General features: G+C 39.5%; 1 pseudogene across 1 annotated transcript; it reads left to right on the top strand.

The window, feature by feature from the left end:
• Window positions 1-14,936: 14,936 nt before the first annotated feature.
• Window positions 14,937-15,911, top strand: LOC308627804 (cytochrome c oxidase assembly protein COX14-like; annotated as a pseudogene). Its single transcript has one exon. The product of its transcript is annotated as a cytochrome c oxidase assembly protein COX14-like (transcript).
• The last annotated feature ends 3,242 nt before the right edge of the window (window positions 15,912-19,153 follow it).

Genomic DNA, 19,153 nt, shown 5'->3' with positions numbered 1-19,153 from the left:
GGTCTGTTATATGTTTAAATTTATGCACCATTTATGTTTGTTAGTCATTTGGATATCCTGTTGTGTGAAGTGCTCATTCAAGTCTTTCGCCCATTTTCTATTAGGTTGTCTTTTTCTTATTGGAGTAGTTCTTTATACATTCTGAATATATTTCCTTTGTACATGAACACTTTTTGGCTTGTCTTTTCACTTTAAATATTTTGATGAACAGAAGGTTTTAATTTTAATGTGGTTCAATTATCAATTTTTTTAGATAAGTGGTACTTTTTCTTTGGTCCTGTTTAAACAATCTGCTGTTAAACATATTTACTGAGCTCTTAATTTCTGGGGTTTTTTGGGGGCGGTGTTTGTTTTAGTTCTATAATTTCATTTATTTCTTTTAGTTTTCAGTGCTCTGTGCCAAAGTTGTCTTTTTTTGGAACATATTAAGAATTGCTATTTTAAAATCTATATCTGATAATTCCCCTTGCTGGTTCCCCTTTGGATCTTTTATTTTTTTCCCTTGATTTTCAAATATATCAACTTGTCTCCTTGTATGCCAGGCTATTTTTTTTGAAATGTGGTCATTGTCTATGAAAAGTTATAGAGATAATTTGAAGCCTAAAATAGTGCCCTTTCCCTCAAGAGAGAATTCATGTTTCCTTCTGACAGATGGCTAGGAACACTGTCAATCTCAGAACAACTTATTCTGTTCCAAAATTGAGATAATTCAGAATTGGGCTTTAGTGCTTATGAGAGCCTGTTCAACCTACTCCTCTAGTGTGACCCTTTGCATCCCAACCCAAAGCCTGAGGACTTGCCCTAAATCATGTTCCCCAACCCCATGAGTCTGTACAAAGCTCTGTCCAGCTTCTCAGCTGCATCTTCTGAAATTGGAAGATTGGCAGAGCCCCAAATACTGAACTCAGCTACCTAGCTTTCCATCTTTCTGTTTTCTCCTAAATCTTGGCGTGTAATTCTTCATGGCCTTATTTGCTCTCATATGCTTTAAAATAGATATTTTTTTAACAGATACTTTTAAATATTTTATCTGGCTTTTCCAGTTGTCCTCTAGGAAAATTGATCTAAATTGCCTATTCTGCAGAACTTCTTTTATAACTTAAAAAAAAGTTTCAAAGCTTCTTTAAAGAGAAAAAAAGTCTTTAGTTTTATGTTCTTTTTTTTGCATTTTTAGAGTACGATTGTGTCTTGGAGCTTTATTGATATGGTGAGTTTAAAAATAATTTAAAATATTTTACAGCTGATTTTCAGACAGACTTTTTAAAAGCTATGATTGTCCTTTAAATCAGAAGCTCTCAGGACTGAAGGGCTGTGTGTTGAGGTCATGGGTGATGGAGTCAGAGTTGGAAGTGGAGGGTAAATGGACTACCTTAGACAGAGCCTATTTTGACAGCTGGATGTCTCTTTTGTACTGAAACTTCTCGGTCTTCATCTCTAGCTCTCAGTAGTGTTTCATGCAGGTGACCACTCCATTCTTCATTTTCTCTGAGACCTTATTCTTCTCCTTCTCTCTCTCGTTCATGATCTCTATTTTGCTGACTTATTTTCCTTTTCCCAACCTCTGGTTCCCTAGAGCTTAATCTTGGGGTCTCTCCTCTATCTAAACTCTCTTCCCAATTCATCTCGTGCAGACATATGACATTAAATATTTTCTGTGCAGAAAAATCTCAAATTTACATTTCCAGCTCAGATATCTTACCAGATCTTCTATCCCATTACCTCTTTTTTTTTTCCATAAAAAAAATTGAGTTATAACTTACATACAGTGAAGTGCACAAATCTTAAGCATACAGCTCAATGAATTTTACATGTATATACATCCATGTAGCCACCACCCAGATCTATACATGAGACATTTCTGTCATGCCTGAAGGTTCCATTGTGGCCTTTCCATTCAATACCCCCTTCTCAGAGGTCTCTAGTATTACGGCAGTTTTGCCTGTTCTTGTACTTCATATAAATGGAATGATACAGTGTCTATCTTTTTGTGTCTGGCTCCTTTCACTCAACAAAATGTTTTTTAAATGTATTTGTGTTGCTCTGTGTATCAGTAGTGCATTTTTTATTGCTGCTTAGTATTCCATTGTATGAATATTCCACAATTTGTTTCTTCATTTTCCAGTTGTTAGATGTTGCTTTCCCCCACCCAGTTTTTTTTTACTATCATGAATAGAGCTGCTATGTTATGAACAATTTTGTACATTCTTAAAAATATAATGCACGTATTTCTCTTTATCCCACCATACGCTTGGAAGATCTGATTGGCTGGCTTAGGTAATACAACATTCTAAGAGAGAAACAATGACCTTGACTTTTTCTTTCAAGTTCTTAAATTCAGTAGCAGTTTTTAAAAAATCAATACGTAAAATGAAGGTATTGGTTTTTAAAATCAAATCTGTGAAGATAACTGAAATTATCAGTAATGAACTTTGCAGAAAATTATAATTTTCTAATCCTAAGCAAATTTTCAAGAGAATTTGCCAATTTTTTTTTTTTTTTTTTTTTTTTTTGCGGTATGCAGGCCTCTCACCGCTGCAGCCTCTCCCGCTGCGGAGCACAGGCTCCGGACGCGCAGGCCCAGTGGCCATGGCTCACGGGCCCAGCTGCTCCACGGCATGTGGGATCCTCCCGGACTGGGGCACAAACCCGTGTCCCCTGCATCGGCAGGCGGACCCTCAACCACTGCGCCACCAGGGAAGCCCAAAAATTTGCCAATTTTATTGACTCCCTATCCCAATGATTTTCTTTCTTCAGAGAACCTACAAATCATTAGCAACTTCTGGGACAGGTGAAGAAACATGTGCACGCAAACATTTGGTTTCTTTATGCTGGTTGTAATTGCGCCAGGGGGACAAACAGCAACACGTGCAGTAGCCAAGACACTCTCAAACCACAGACCCAGTGCCTTTTGTTGACTACTTTAGCCCTTCTTCAGTGAACTTATTCTTTTCCTTTACTTCCTGGCTACTCAAAGTGTGGTCCTCAGGTGAAGAGCATCATTTTCACTTGAGAGCTACGTTAATTACCTGCCGTTGTGTAACAATTTATCCCAATATTTATCAGCTTAAAACAACGCACGTGTGTGACACTGTTTCTGTAGGTCAGCGTTCTGGGCAAAGCTCAACGAGGTCCTCTGCTTCACAGTCTCCCATAAGGCTGCAATCAGGGTGGCGTCCCAAAGTCTGCAATGTTGTCTGAAGGCTTGACTGCCACCAACCCTGAAAACAGCCAGTTTGGGGCCTGACTGAAGGAGTGCTGGATTATTTACCTGCTTAGGGCACCCACATGTCTCAGGCTAGTTCTGTATCAACACAGTGATTTTTCTTTTCTTTTTTTTTTTTTAAACCTCAGTGGTTTGATTGGATCACCTAATCCAATTCATCTGAACAGTTTCCAGCCTCCTTGCTTTTTCTCCTTCCTGACTACAATCTACTTTCCCATAGCAACCATAATGATAATAAAAAATAAAATTAAAAAGCTGTGCACATCACATCCCTACTAAAGCTGTCCAATGACTTCCCATTATTTAGAATAAAATAAATTTCTGTAGAATTCACAAAATCCCATATGATCTAGCTCCTGCCAGACTTTGACTCCAACTCAGACTACTCATCCCCTTGATTACTACACACTAGATGTACTGGCCTTCTTTTGGACTCTTGATTACACCCAGGTATTTCTCCTCAGGGTCTTTGCACTTGCTCTTCTCTCTGCTCCCAGATCTTCTCATAGTGGCTCCTTTTCCTCATTTAGGTTCTGGTCATGGAAAGTAGTCTCCATTCTTAATCTCTATCATTTAAGTTTCCTGATAGCATTACCCAAGATCTGAAATTCATGTTTGTTTACTCATGTTTAGGATGTTAGAAAGGGGCTCTCAGAATTTTAGCAGAGACTCCAAAGGCCAAGCATGGTATAGGAGGTAGTAAGTACTCCTAGAGCCCCACGCACAGTAAGGGATGGAGAAGTTGGTTCTTCCTACAACAGCAATCACCTACCCATAACCCATAAAAGAGTTTGAGGGAACTCAGGGAGGATTTCCCAGGAGAGATCATTGTCAGTATGCTCTGCATGTGTGCCCCTCCCATGGTTGTGGGGAGGGAGGGGCTAACCCCTCTTTGAAAGAGACTTCTTGGAGGGCTTCTGACGTACATACCCTGCTCAGGGTTGGATGCAGTTCTGTGGACCCTGAAGCTCTACTACATTTGGGACTTCTTTAAAAAGAAGAACATAAAGTTACAAATAAAATGAGGTATTAAAGTAAATATTTACTTAAGAAGACAAAATAAACAATTTATATAATTTAAAAATATACCACAAACAGATATCACAGATGTCACACATCCAGAAAAATAGATAATATTTTCTTTTTTTAAATATTTATTTTTATTTGGTTGCACCGGAACTTAGTTGCAGTAGGCGGGCTCCTTATTTGTGGCATGCAAACACTTAGTTGCGGCATGCATGTGGGATTCTAGTTCCCTGACCAGGGATCGAACCCAGGCCCCCTGCATTGGGAGCACGGAGTCTTAACCACTGCACCACCAGGGAAGTCCCAAGATAATATTTTCTTAAAATGAACTGCCTGACACATCTCAGTAATACTTTTTCTTCTGTGTTTTGGCTGCATGATCTTCAATCACCTCTTCGTATGACATTGACTGTGTACATTCCTGCCCAAGAGAGAACTTCTTTCTGACCAGTGAGCTTTCCAATGAGTCCTCTGCTTACAATGATACAAGTCAAATAACTAGACAACTCTCCCACACACTAGCTTCTAGCTCTTTATATTTGAAACTTGTTTCTCCTCCGTTGTTAAAATATTTCCTGTAGGACACTTTCATATTGTTATCCAGCCCTGGCCTGGCACCTTTGTTTCATGTTGTAGGGCCAGTGAGCCCTGTGAGTGGTAGGGAGGAGTATTCCCTACCAGGAAGCTATTCCTATACCAGGACAGCTAGCAATAATTTCACTATACATGGAAGTAACTGGAAATCATATAAATGTATCCCATTGAACCCAAACTGAATATATCCCCAATTCAACTTCCCCAGATTTCAGAATGGCTGAGAGCATTCTAACTCCACCCAGTATCACCCAGAGTGTTAGAGAGGAAGTCTGAAGTGGAAAGAAACAGCAGTGATTCACTGGTCAAGGCTTTGTCAGACCCCTCCTAGAGAAGGGGAGATGCCCTAAATTAGTTTGAAGATCTGATCATTTCACTGGGCTAGGATTTTAAAAGTCAAAACAAAGAGAGTATTCATTTATTTATCCACTTATTATCTAAGAGGTGGGGGCAGGGAAAACATTATGCAGCAAAGGGATCTTATCTAGGAGAGATGGGAAAGAAAAAATACTTTCTATTTGCACCTATAGAATCCAGCTCATTCCACAGATGTGCCTTCTGTGTCTCTTAGAATCAGACTGCACCATGAAATGCAGGTGCCTTGTCTGCCCTGTTCACCACAGTATCCCCAGCCCATGGAATAGTGCCTGCCACATAGCAGGTCCTCAATAAATATTTTTCAAATAGATGCCAAACTCGGAGTATACAAATATAAATAAGCTTCAACCCCTTTCCTCAAAGAACTCAGTCTAGTGGGTACTGCAGACAGGAAAAGAAATTATTTCAGTGCATCACAGTAAGCACTGAAGAGCACTGAGGGTGGCTGGGCAGCAGGGAAGGCTTCTTGGACAACATGAGATGAACCCTGAGGAAGGATTAGGAGTTCAGGCTGGGGTGACAAGGGTACGGACAGGTGTGCAGCAAGAGCACAGCACCACAGTTTTAGAGAATGCTAAGAATCGCAATGGGAAATGAGGCTGGAGAAAAGAGGCGGAGACTTGAACCGAAAGCTTATTTGGTAGGTGATGGGGAGCTGCTGAAGGGTTTAGGCCAAGAGTGGCGTTACCAGGATTGTATTTGACTACAATAACTTTGATGAGTTGGTAAGTGGTGAGTTGAAGAGGAACAAATTCAGAAGCAAGGAGACCAGTTAGGCAGCTCTTGTAATAGACTAGGCAGGGTTAATGACATCCTGACTGACCCGGGTCACAGGTGATACAGATGGAAGGTGGAATGGTTTGGAAAACAAGTAGAATGTCAGTCAGCTGGATTTGGTCATTATTGGATACACAGGGAGAAAGAGCAAGGAGTCTGTGCTGACTTGCAAACTTCTGGCTTGGGACGGAGAAGCTGGTGAAACTTTGAGCTCAGGGGCAGGACATGTTTGTTAGGTAAGACAAAGTTCAGTTTTGGACTAGTTGGATGCATTTTAAAATTTACTGTCCTTTCTCTTTGTTACCATCCCATCCATCCCTTTTTCGTTTTTTGTTTTTTTTGCAGTATGCGGGCCTCTCACTGCCGTGGCCTCTCCCGCTGCGGAGCACAGGCTCCGGACGTGCAGGCCCAGCGGCCATGGCTCACGGACCCAGCCGCTCCGCGGCATGTGGGATCTTCCCAGACTGGGGCACGAACCCGTGTCCCCTGCATCAGCAGGTGGACTCTCAACCACTGCGCCACCAGGTAAGCCCCCCTTTTTCATTTTTATACAGTTTATTCTCTAGTGAAACGAATCAAGGCATTTAATCCTTTTTCGTTGCTAGCTCCAACATTGGTTTTTCCACCCCCTGACTTTCTTCATCTATTCTTGTAATCCATTTGCTGTTTTCTTGAGGTCTTTCTCTTTCAATATAGGCCATGAGTTTATTTTTCTTTGTGTAATCCTAGAAATAATAGTTCATGCCAAAGCCATGACAAAATGGGTCTGAATCTGAAGACACAGATGACATCTGTGATTTTGCACACACATGTGTTTTTGCAGAATTAATGTCTTAGGTACTGTTGCCTTTCTAGGGTGAAGGACAGCTATGACCCTTTGAAGTAGTAGGTTTGTCACCAACTTCCTGGTACAGGTAGTTGCTCTGCCATTTATGACGGTGGTTAATTATCAGCCAGAGAGAAAGATTCTCCTCCCCAACCTTTTTTGGCCTTCTGCTGAATCTATCAAGTTTTATTTATTTTCTTCTACTGTTTTGAAAATTATACTCTATATGCTTCTACCAATTAACCTTAAATTTTCAACTCATGTGCTTGAGCATATTTTTCTAAAACCATATAGAGGTAAGCATTTAGTTGAAAGCAATGGAGCCAGACTGCTAGGATTTGAATCCTAGCTCCACACAGAGTGGTGTGTGAGTTGGGAAAGTTGCAAAATCTCTTGATGCTTTAGTTTCTTCATCTGGAAAGTGGAGATGATAATAATGCCTAACTCACAGGGTTGTTGTGAGGATTAAATGAGCCAAATACATATAGAACACCTGGCAACAAGTGATAGATTGACTTTCCAAGTTGTTACTTTAAACTATAACCTTTGAGAAAATAGATGATATAGATGGAAATGTTGGCATAAATGCAAAAGTATGCAGTAAATAAAATAAAATAGTTTATTCTTTAAATCTGAGGACTTTTCTTGCTTATTATCCTAATATTCCATTTGGATTATATTTACTAGCTTGGGACATCCAGTTGGATTGCTGGCATCCTTTCCAGTGTGCTCAGGGGAAACCTCGGGGGAAAGAGGTCATTCTCACTGTTAACACTATAACTTGGCCTATAGTGTTTTATTTTTTTTAATTTAATTTTTATTTTATATTGGAGTATAGTTGATTTACAACGTTGTTATGGTGTTTCAAATGAACAAGAACCAGTCTTTGATGTTTATGTTGAACCCCAGATGGTCCCTTTTTTTTTTTTTAAGGACTTCAAATGCTTGGCTGGCTTACTTACTTACTTACTTACTTACTTATTTATTTATTTATTTATTTATTTATTTATTTATGGCTGTGTTGGGTCTTCAATTCTGTGTGAGGGCTTTCTCTAGTTGTGGCAAGCGGGAGCCACTCTTCATCGTGGTGCACGGGCCTCTCTTGTTGCGGAACACAGGCTCCAGACGCGCAGGCTCAGTAGTTGTGGGCCTAGTTGCTCCGCGGCATGTGGGATCTTCCCATACCAGGGCTCGAACCCGTGTCCCCTGCATTAGCAGGCATATTCTCAACCACTGCGCCACCAGGGAAGCCCCCATTTTTCTTTTTAATAGCTGAGTTAGGGATGCACTGTACAAGACCAGTTCATTTTCTTTTGTTTTTTTTTTTTTTTTAGTTGCGTTGGGTCTTCATTGCTGCACGCAGGCTTTCTCTAGGTCCCATTTTTCTGCCTTTGACATTTGTGTGGTACCTAGAGCTGTGATAGTCATCTCACAACTACGAGGGAGCCTGTTCATAAACAGAGGTGGCAAAGAGGAAAGATAGAAAGAATCTTGACCCTTGATGATGTCACTGACCCTGAAATTAATCAACCCTGGAGCCTTGTTACCTTCAGGCTTCTTGTCATGTGAGATGATAAATCTCTTGTCATTTAAGCTATTTTTAGTCACATTGTCTTTTCTTTCTTTTTTTTTTTCTTTGGCCATACCACATGGCTTGTGGGATCTTAGTTCCCAGACCAGGGATCGAACCTGTGCCCCATTCAGTGAAAGCGTGGAGTCCTAACCACTGCACTGCCAGGGAATTCCCTAGTCACATTTTCTATTACTTACAGCTGAAAGCATCCTGAAAATGTAAAATATTACATGTCCCATATTCTGTTTAATAAATTATTATGGGTTTATTTTCAGTATTTAAAAATGATTAATATATCAATACAAATTTTAAAATTTGTCAGTTTTAATTTGTAATATAGCAAATATTAATAGTTACAACCTACATAAACAAAACTTTTGGGGTCTTTAATAATTTTTAATAGTGTAAAGTTTCTAAGACCAAAAAGTTTGAGAACTACTGTATATATTATTTCACTATACAAATACACTACATTTATTTTGGCTGTTCTCATACTGTGAACATCTAGTTTGTTTCCAAATATTTGCTATTATAGCAAATACCATAGGGACAATTTTTTAAAGTTTTTTTTTTTTTTTTTTTTTGGGGTATGTGGGCCTCCCACTGCTGTGGCCTCTCCCGCCGTGGAGCACAGGCTCCGGACGCACAGGCTCAGCGGCCATGGCACACGGGCCCAGCCGCTCCGCGGCATGTGGGATCCCCCCGGACCGGGGCACGAACCCGTGCCCCCCATATCGGCAGGCGGACTCTCAACCACTGCGCCACCAAGGAAGCCCCCTAAAAGTATTTTTATATTTATTTATTTATTTATTTTGGTACGTGGGCCTCTCACTGTTGCGGCCTCTCCCGTTGCGCAGCACAGGCTCCGGACGCGCAGGCTCAGCGGCCATGGCTCACGGGCCCAGCCGCTCCACGGCATGTGGGATCTTCCCGGACCGGGGCACGAACCCGTGTCCCCTGCATCGGCAGGAGGACTCTCAACCACTGCGCCACCAGGGAAGCCCTAAAAGTATTTTTAAAAGCTTTGTTATGGAAAGTTTCAAACATATACAAAAGCAGAGAGAATAATATAATGAACCCAGTGTTTCCATCACCCAGATTCAACAACTATCAACATATGGATAATCATATATCATCCAGATCCTCCATTTTCCCCATCCATATATTTTTTTAAATTTTATTTATTTATTTAATTTTGGCTGCATTGGGTCTTCGTTGCTGCACACAGGCTTTCTCTAGTTGCGGTGAGTGGGGGCTACTCTTTGTTGTGGTGTGCAGGCTTCTCGCTGAGGTGGCTTGTCTTGTTGCGGAGCATGGGCTCTAGGCGTGCTGGCTTCAGTAGTCGTGGTGCGAGGGCTCAGTAGTTGTGGCTCGCGGGCTCTAGAGTGCAGGCTCAGTAGTTGTGGCGCACGGGCTTAGTTGCTCCATGGCATGTGGGATCTTCCCGGGCCAGGGCTTGAACCCGTGTCCCCTGCATTGGTAGGTGGATTCTTAACCACTGCGCCACCAGGGAAGTCCCAGGGGTTTTTTTTTTGTTTGTTTTTGTTTTTGTTTGCGGTATGCGGGCCTCTCACTGTTGTGGCCTCTCCCGTTGCGGAGCACAAGCTCCGGACGCGCAGGCTCAGCAGCCATGGCTCACGGGCCCAGCCGCTCCGCGGCATGTGGGATCCTCCCGGACCCGGGCACGAACCCGTGTCCCCTGCATAGGCAGGCAGACTCTCAACCACTGCGCCACCAGGGAAGCCCCCAGATTATTTTTAAAACAATCCCAGGCATCATGTAATTTAATCTGTAAATGTTTCTGTATATTCCTCTAAAAGATAAGAATGTTTTAAAAAACATAACCACAATACCTTATCACACCTAAAAGCATTTTAACACTTCCTTGATATTATTAACTACCCAATCAGTGTTCACACTTCTCTGAATGTCTTATTTCTTTTTTAGTACAATTTGTTTGAATCAGGGTTTGAATGAGGTTTACGTGTTGTAGTTGTTTCATAGGTATCTTAGATCTCTTTTAACCTATGGTTTTCCTCTCTATCATTTAAAAAATCTCCTTTATTTCTTGTTGTTGACAAAACCAGGTTATCTTCCTATACGATTTCCCTGTAGTCTGCGTTTAGATGATTGCCCCCTGTGATGTTGTTTGACATGTTCCTCTAGCACTTATGTTTCCTGTAAACTGGTAATTAGATCTAGAGGCTTGTTCAGATAGAGATTCAAATTTTTTCAAGGAAGTGTGGTAAGACTACATTATAGGTGTTGATGTGTAATCCCATTAGGAGTCTAATTGGTGTCTGATTGTCTCTTTTTTTGTGATGTTAATAGCAATGCCTATATCCATTGGTACATGATGGACTGAAAAATGATAATATCTGAGTTCTAATATAGTTCTCCTCTGTTTATTATCTGAAACTCTTATCCAAAAAAAGAAATTTCTAATTATTTGGTTATCCTGAAATAGAGACCATATAAGAAAAACAGAAAAATACTTGATTTCCCCCCCCCTTTATTTACTGGTTTAAATAATAAGCTGGCTCCCTAGCATCCTCCCAAGGTGAATAATGATACTTTGTTTCATGTTGTTTAAAAGGACTGACAATACCAAGGGGTTGTTGCGGGGATGGAGCAACTAGAGCTTATACACTGCTAGGGGGGATATAAATTGTTATAACTACTTTCGAAATCTGTCTTATGGTATCTTCTAAGGCCTATATATGACCCATCTAAACCATTCTATATAGGCAACCGAAATGAGTGCTATATCCACCAAAAGATATGTATAAAAATGTTCATAGCAGCACTATTCATAACAGCCTCAGACTGGAAACAACTGAACTGTTTATCAACAGTAGAATGGGTAGACAAATGGAGGTATAATCAGAAAGTGGAATAATACATATCAAAGAAGAAAAGAACAAGAGATTGCCATACACAGAAACATGGATGAACCTCACAGATGTAATGTTGAGTGAAAGAAGCCATACACAGAAAAGTATATGCTGTATGATTCCATGTATATGGAACTCAAGAATAGACAAAACTAACTTATAGTAATAAAGGTCAGAATAGTGGTTATCTTTGGGGGATACTGTCTAGAAGGGAGTGTGAGTGTTTTGGGGAAGATGTTGGGGAAATGTTCTTGTAGCTACTAGAACTTACTATATGTATCAGTGTTATGCTTCAACAAAAAGATTTTTTAAGACAAAATAAGAATATATATCTGTATTGCTTATATGCCTAAAGACATTCTGGAAGAAAACACCAGAAACTAATAACAGTGGTTTCCTGGGGATGAGATGGATGCTGGTGTGGAAACTGGACAGAATGGGTCAGGGCTGTGTGGGAGACGTTTTTCCCATGTAACCTCTCTCTTTTTTTAAATTGATATAGTTGACATAACATTATATTAGGTTCAGGTGTACAACATAATGATTCAATATTTGTATATATTGAGAAATGATCATCACAATAATTCTAGTTAACATCCATCACCACACATAGTTACAAATTTTCTTCTTATGATGGGAAATAACCTTTCTATATTTAAAATGTTTTGAGTTGTATGAATATATTATTATCTAAAAGTTGGTTATCTTGGGACTTCCCTGGTGGTCCAGTGGCTAAGACTCCGTGCTCCCAATGCAGGGGGCCCGGGTTCGATCCCTGGTCAGGGAACTAGATCCTACATGCACGCCTCAACTAAAAGGTCCTGCGTGCTGCAACTAAAGATCCACATACTGCAAGGAAGATCCTGCACACAGCAACGAAGATCCCATGTGCCACAACTAGGACCCAGTGCAGCCAAATAAATAAATATTTTAAAAAGTAATAATTATAAAAAAATTTTTTTTAAGTTGGTTATCTAGTAGAATCCTGTTTCCAAATGGATCCATCTCATTTTTGTCACACAGGCATCTATTGTTTGTTTCCCAGCCTTTTGCTCTTTTTCCAACAATCATGAAATATGACATATGGAACAATTATTGGGAAAACTGACATTTTTGCTTTGAATGTTTACTAAAAGTCCTAAACATTGAAAGCTCAAATATTCTACAAAAGCAGCATATTCAAATGTCAAATTGTTATAGATATGTTAATTATAGGAAATATTATATGTCTCACCCACTCTCGCTTTTGATACCTGCAAGTACTGATTGAATTTGCCCCATTTGTCCTTGATAATAAATAAAATTAGCTGGAGTAGAACAATGTTGACCACAAAATCTTTTCATTCTTTGTGATAAATGATTCCTCCCAAGACAGGACTTGTCTTGGTCAAAGTGCCAATACCCAATTGTAGACATCTTTAGAGCATGTGTGCCCTAGAGAGCAAACAGGTCTCAGTCTTCTAAACAACCCTCTCCCCTACTGACAGTGATACAATGAACTTGAAGGGGCCCATAGCAAAAGGGATACTGAGGACAGAGCCAGATAGAGTGAGAAAAAAGTACAAGATAATTTCACAGTTGGTTCCACCAAGTAGAAATAACCAGTGTGAAAGTGATAAATTATAAAGATGGGGAAATTAACCTAATCCATTTGCCAAAAACAAACAAAAAACCCAAAACTCCCAGCAACTTCTCTTGTCACATAGTTAATTAAAACTTGAACAAAAATTAGTCTTAGTGTATTACCCCCTCGAACAAACATCATGATCCCTTTACAGATCTTCAATGGCATACTTTCCTTTGTTTTTCTTGAGAAACACCGTGACTCCCCTTCTTTTCAAATATTTATTAGACCTCTTTTCAAATGTATTTGATCAAAATCCTCTTTTCAAATAGTCTCTTTGCATTTTGATTACTTTTAATAAGGTCCACTTTCCCCACCCCTGCTGAACATCAGACATTTTATCTCCCCTGAGTGTCAAGAGACCCCTCTGCCCTTGCTCCCAAGACAAATCTTGAAAGGGGTTTGGGGTCTACTCAGATGTAGAATAAAGCCTGTAATTTTGATGTGTTAGGAAATGGGGTTTGGGATTTTTTTACCTCTTATAATTCCATGGGTTGGCTTAGATCAACTGGGTGGTTGGGATCTGTTCCACTTGGTGTTGGCTGACGCTATGGTCTGAATGTTTGTGTCCCACCAGAATTCATGTTGAAATTCTAACCGCCAAGGTTATTAGGAAGTGAGGCCTTTGGGTGATTAGGTGCTAAGGCTAGAAGTAGAATGATCGGGTATAGAGAATGCATTAGGATGTGCAGGATGGGTGTGCCGCTAACCCCCTGCCATAGAGTGGGCTGTTTTCTTAAAACTATGCCTATAGCCTGGCTGTGCTGTTTACCAAACTTCTATGTAAATGAAGGAAAAATATAAATGTAGACAAAGAGGAAGAAGACAATTTAAAATGTTTGAGTAAATCAACAATAGAAGGATAGAAGATGTGGGATTAAGAATAAGTGTCTTGGGGGCTTCCCTGGTGGCACAGCGGTTAAGAATCCACCTGCCAGTGCAGGAGACACGGATTTGATCCCTGGCCCAGGAAGATCCCACATGCTGCAGAACAACTAAGCCCGCAAGCCACAACTACTGAAGCCCACGTGCCTAGAGCCCATGCTCGGCAACAAGAGAAGCCACCGCAATGAGAAGCCCACGCACCGCAACGAAGAGTAGGCCCCGCTCGCCACAACTAGAGAAAGCCCGCGCACAGCAATGAAGACCCAATGCATCCAAAAATAAATAAAATTAAAAAGAAAAAAAAAGGATGTGTCTTACTTCAGAGAAAATTTGGAATTAAAAAAATATATGTTCAAATTCCAGTAGTGGGTCATCCTACAATGTATCTGACCTGTTGTCCTGAAAACAGTCAAGGTCGTCAGAAACAAGGAAGGTCTGAGAAACTTTAATAGCAGAGAGGAGTCTAAGGAGACATGACAACTAATTATAATGTAGCATCCTGGACCAGAAAAAGACATTAGACAAAAACTAAGGAAATCTGAAACAATTATGGACTATAGTTATTAATAATGTGTTGATGTTGGTTCATTAATTATAACAAATGTACCACACTAATGTAATATGTTAATAATAGGGGAAACTGGGTATGAGGTATATGAGAACTCTCTGTACTAACTTCTCAAGTTTTCTGTAAATTTTAAAATGTTCTAAGAAATAAAGTCGACTAAAAAAAAGTTGTTTTTTTTTTCCTTTTTTTACCCAGCAGTAACCAAAATCTTATACAGAGAGGAAGTATTAGGTAATCAGTGATGTACCATGATCATTTTTACCTTGAGATTGAAAAGGTAACAGAAAAGTTGAAAGTGTTTGATTAATGAAGTTTAAGCAAGTTTCTAAAAAACTAAATTGCTCAAATGGCAGATTTGTGAATCTGGGGTTTCTTTTAATTCAAATAGGGTAATAAAGGCTCGTGATCAATAAAGGCTTTGACATCTACAAGAGAGACTAACTTCTAGACTTAAGAAAATTGCTCTGGGCAGCCACTGTGGGCTCCAGCCTTGCTGCGGGGGGTTATGCTACGTCTGGCCCATGGGGCCCTAGCTCGCGTTGGGAGCTGAATCCTAGAGGGGGACAACATGCCAACTGCCAAGAAACTAGCTAACATTGGCTACAAGACCTTCTCCTCCTCCATGATGCTTCTCACTGTGTATGGGGACTACCTCTGCAGTGCACGAGCCTACCACTATTTCCAGCCTCCCAGCTCCCAGTGCCAAGCTGCAGAAACAGAACACCTCGGGAGTCTTGTAGAAATGGGGGGCTTTTTGCCTTGAGCAGAGATGCCTGAGGCATGCTGTGGAAGGACCTCACCTGCAGTCATTTCTGAGTCAAGAGGACCAGGGCTTTAATGGTTTTCGAATCCTGCTGTGAAAATGTGCCCATGTTTTCTCTGGTACAGCCAGTTTGGAGAGGCTATCGAATCATAACAGGAATGGGAGGGTGAGGCACACTTACAGACGTTAAATATTTTGCCAAAAAAAAAAAAGAAGAAGAAAATTGCTTCGAATCAGAAAGAGTGCATGTATGGGAAATAGTGCTTATTTATGAAATATTTTTCTTAAAATTCAAGTCACATCATCGATGCATGTTTTTTTTCTAATTTTTTTCTTCCCCAAAGCAAAAAAAAAAAAAAAAAGCAAGAATAAGTGTTGGGTTCTTCAGATGATTGATTTATTATCCCCTTTTGTTATCCCCCTTTGTATAAGTTAATGAGACAAATTATAATGAAATCAAAGTGTTTTTTTAACAGTTTCTAAACCTAAAGGAGAATATTACTTTTGCCTTAACAAAGGTTGAGAGGAGACTAAATCTAAGAAACTAGAAATAAGGTGAAAAAAAAAAAGAGGAGGGGAGGAATAAATAGAAGTTAAAAATAATGGATCAATATGTGAGATATTTGGAGCCAAAAAGCAATGACACAAAATGGATGAGATTTAAAATAAAAGAGCCAGAAGCCAATAAGCTTTTGAAAATAAATGCAAAGATTAATATTTAATAAAAGTAAAGATTTAATAGTATCAGAGTTGTGCTCACATATTTATGTACAAATATGCCCATCAATGCTATGTATAAAAGCAGTAGGTTGTCCAACAATAAGAAAATAATTGCAATGCTTATATAAAAAGGAAAAATTTATAAGTATTAAAAGTCATCTTTTTGAAGATTATTGAAAGACATTGCAAAATGTTCATAATAAAAATGATATTAAGTTTAACAAAGTATATATACACTGGTTCCAATTTTTTAAATTATAAAATAGATATGGGTTTTCTCAAAATGCTAAACACAGAATTACCATATGACTCAGCAATTTCACACCTAGGTATTTACCCAAGAGAAATGAAAACATGTCTATGCAAAAACTTACACATGAATGTTCATAGCAGCATTATTCATAATAGCCAGAGTGGAAACAATGCAAACGTCCATCAACTGATGAATGGATAAACAAAATTTGATATATTCATAGGATATAATGTTATTCAGCAATAAAAAGGAATGAAATACTGTTACATGCCACAACATGGATGAATCATAAAAACATTATGCTATATATATGGAATCTAAAAAAAAAAAAAGGTCATGAAGAACCTAGGGGCAAGACAGGAATAAAGACACAGACCTACTACAGAATGGACTTGAGGATACAGGGAGGGGGAAGGGTAAGCTGGGAGAAATTGAGAGAGTGGCATGGACATATATACACTACCAAATATAAAATAGATAGCTAGTGGGAAGCAGCCGCATAACACAGGGAGATGAGCTTGGTGCTTTGTGACCACCTAGAGGGGTGGGATAGGGAGGGTGGGAGGGAGGGAGATGCAAGAGGGAAGAGATATGGGGATATATGTATATGTATAACTGATTCACTTTGTTATAAAGCAGAAACTAACACACCATTGTAAAGCAATTATACTCCAATAAAGATGTTAAAAAAACAAGAAAACAAAAAAACATTATGCTAAGTTGAGAGTAGCCAAACACAAAAAAACACATATTGTATGATTCCATTTATACGAAATGTCAAGAAAAGGCACATCTATAGAGGCAGAAATTAGATTAGTGGTTCCTAGGGACTAGGGAGTGGAGAGTAGGGAGTGACTGCTAATGGTAGAGGGTTTCTTGTAGAGGTGATAAAAATGCTTTAAATTTAGATTGTATGATGGCTGTGCAACCACTATATATATGTATATATATACACACACACATACATATGTATGTACATATATCAGTATATATAATATAAAATATCAGTATATTTCAACAGTTTTTCTCTCTAGGTAGTGGAATCATGAGAGATTTTTGGTTTTTTTTCTTCATTTTCCAAATTTTCTACAATGAAAAATGCCATTTAAAACAAATAAATGAGGGAATTGGTAACCAGGTCTGAATGTGACCTGTGAACTGGTGCTGGTCCCTAATTGTCACTGGTCTGCAACTAAATGCAGAAATTGAGAGTAAATACGTAGAAACTTTAAATAACTATTTTACATTGCTGTGATATCCAAGTGTATCATTGCTTTAGTTTTTGTTTTACTAAAATATTGGTCCTCAGTGGACTGAGATTAAAAATAAAAAACCTGCTCCTTCACCACAGCGAGTTAGTGAAGCTCTGCCCTAGATAATTCCTTAATATCCTTTAAAGAAATGTTGAGATCAAAGGGTTGATCAAAACTAAAAACTAAGACATTAAAATAAGATATACAAAATCATAACAGTACAAATGATTTAGAGAAAATTATGTTTAGAAGGAAATAAAAGCAAAAAGCTTACAGATTGAACAGAATGAACAGAAAAGGAGAAAACAAAACCAAACCACTGCCATCAGTGGTTTTGAGCTCCCAAACTAAAGCACCAAAGGAAGTCTCCCATCTGCCCCTTGGTTAGGGCTGTCACTGCTTGTTACAGGTGCTGGGTTTTTGCAGGGATGGGAAATGGGAAAGGGGCTTGAGAACAATTTAAGTGCAAAAGCAGCCTATACAAACCCTGAGGTAGGAAAGAATGTCGTATTGCCTCTTCCCTGGGTTGGATTCCTGAGGTCAGGAAGGCTCCCAGGAACCGATGAATCAGGTCAGCTTTAACACTCTTCTCAGACATCTCAGGAGTGTAGCATCAAAACCGATCTGTTTTTCAAAGTCCATGGAATTTAATCCTCACTGACCGTGTAGCATGGGGCAAGGCAGAAGATGCTCAAATATGAGGCAAGAACATTCTCCTCTGCCTGTAGCCGAGCTATACCCTTCACGAACCAGAAGGGTAGAATAGGACCCACAGGGATGGTGGCTCAGTGGTGGCTGAATCCTCAACTCTATATTCTTCCATCCTCACGAAGCCTGCAAGACAGAGGGACTTCTAAAATGTGGCCTAGGATGGGTGTATGCACGGGTGTTGTGGCTATCGTGGTTGAAGCCAGGAATGTATTTACCCAATTTTGGTGGTTATAATGTAATATTAATAGTACACTGCTTCTGACATACTCTCTCTCAAAGACATTTCAATTTCAGATGGATAGATATTAGCTATAAAGTGTTGCTAAATCTTTTGCAGTGAATTTGTAGGCTCTTCTGCTTAACTGGCATTTTGGAATTGGTGCCTGTCTCCTTAATGAGAGAAGTGTTGTCTTGGTGTCATCACCTCTGCCAAGGGCAGCGTTTCCTGTTGTCTAGCTCAGTGTTACTTGTTCCGTGAGAAACAATGGGGTGATGAATGGATTGCCTAAAAACCTTATCAAGCTGCAGTGACTTTCTGAAGTTTTCAACAGTTTCTGTGTGAAAAGGTTAACTGTGAATCATAAATAATGAAGGTTTCTCAACAGAACGTTTCTCTTGTGTGGACATTATATGTACTGACATACTAGCCATTTACCTTGATGTTTAATATCATTTTTTTCTTCCTTCCTCTAGTAAGAAGTGACAGGTTTTGGCCATTAAGGTAGAAGGAAAAAACTGTTTCAATCCAAGTGCCCTGTTAAATATCATAGCTCGATGTTGATGAGTTTCAGTAACTTCCATTTAGCTTTCCAAAATCTAAAATAAGACCTCCAAGCAGCCCCACTAGCTGTGGTAGGGAAAAAGGCTGCACTAATCTGATGAAAGAGAAAAGGTACTCATTTTATTCCACTTGTCCTTGGAGGCTAGAGGGAACATATTTGATGTTCACCAAAGTCAGGACATGGTTGATGGGCTCAGTGGCTCTTGTGTGAGGAGTCAAGGAATCTCAGGTTAGGAATTGAGGGCTCAGAAAGGGAGGCAGTATGATGTTGGTTACATTGTGTTTTGGTCACGAATCTTGGATT

This window comes from Mesoplodon bidens, assembly GCF_964165515.1.
Source record: "Mesoplodon bidens genome assembly, chromosome: 14".
NCBI classification, from domain to species: Eukaryota; Metazoa; Chordata; class Mammalia; order Artiodactyla; family Ziphiidae; genus Mesoplodon; species Mesoplodon bidens.
This window is presented reverse-complemented; position numbering and strand designations above follow the sequence as displayed.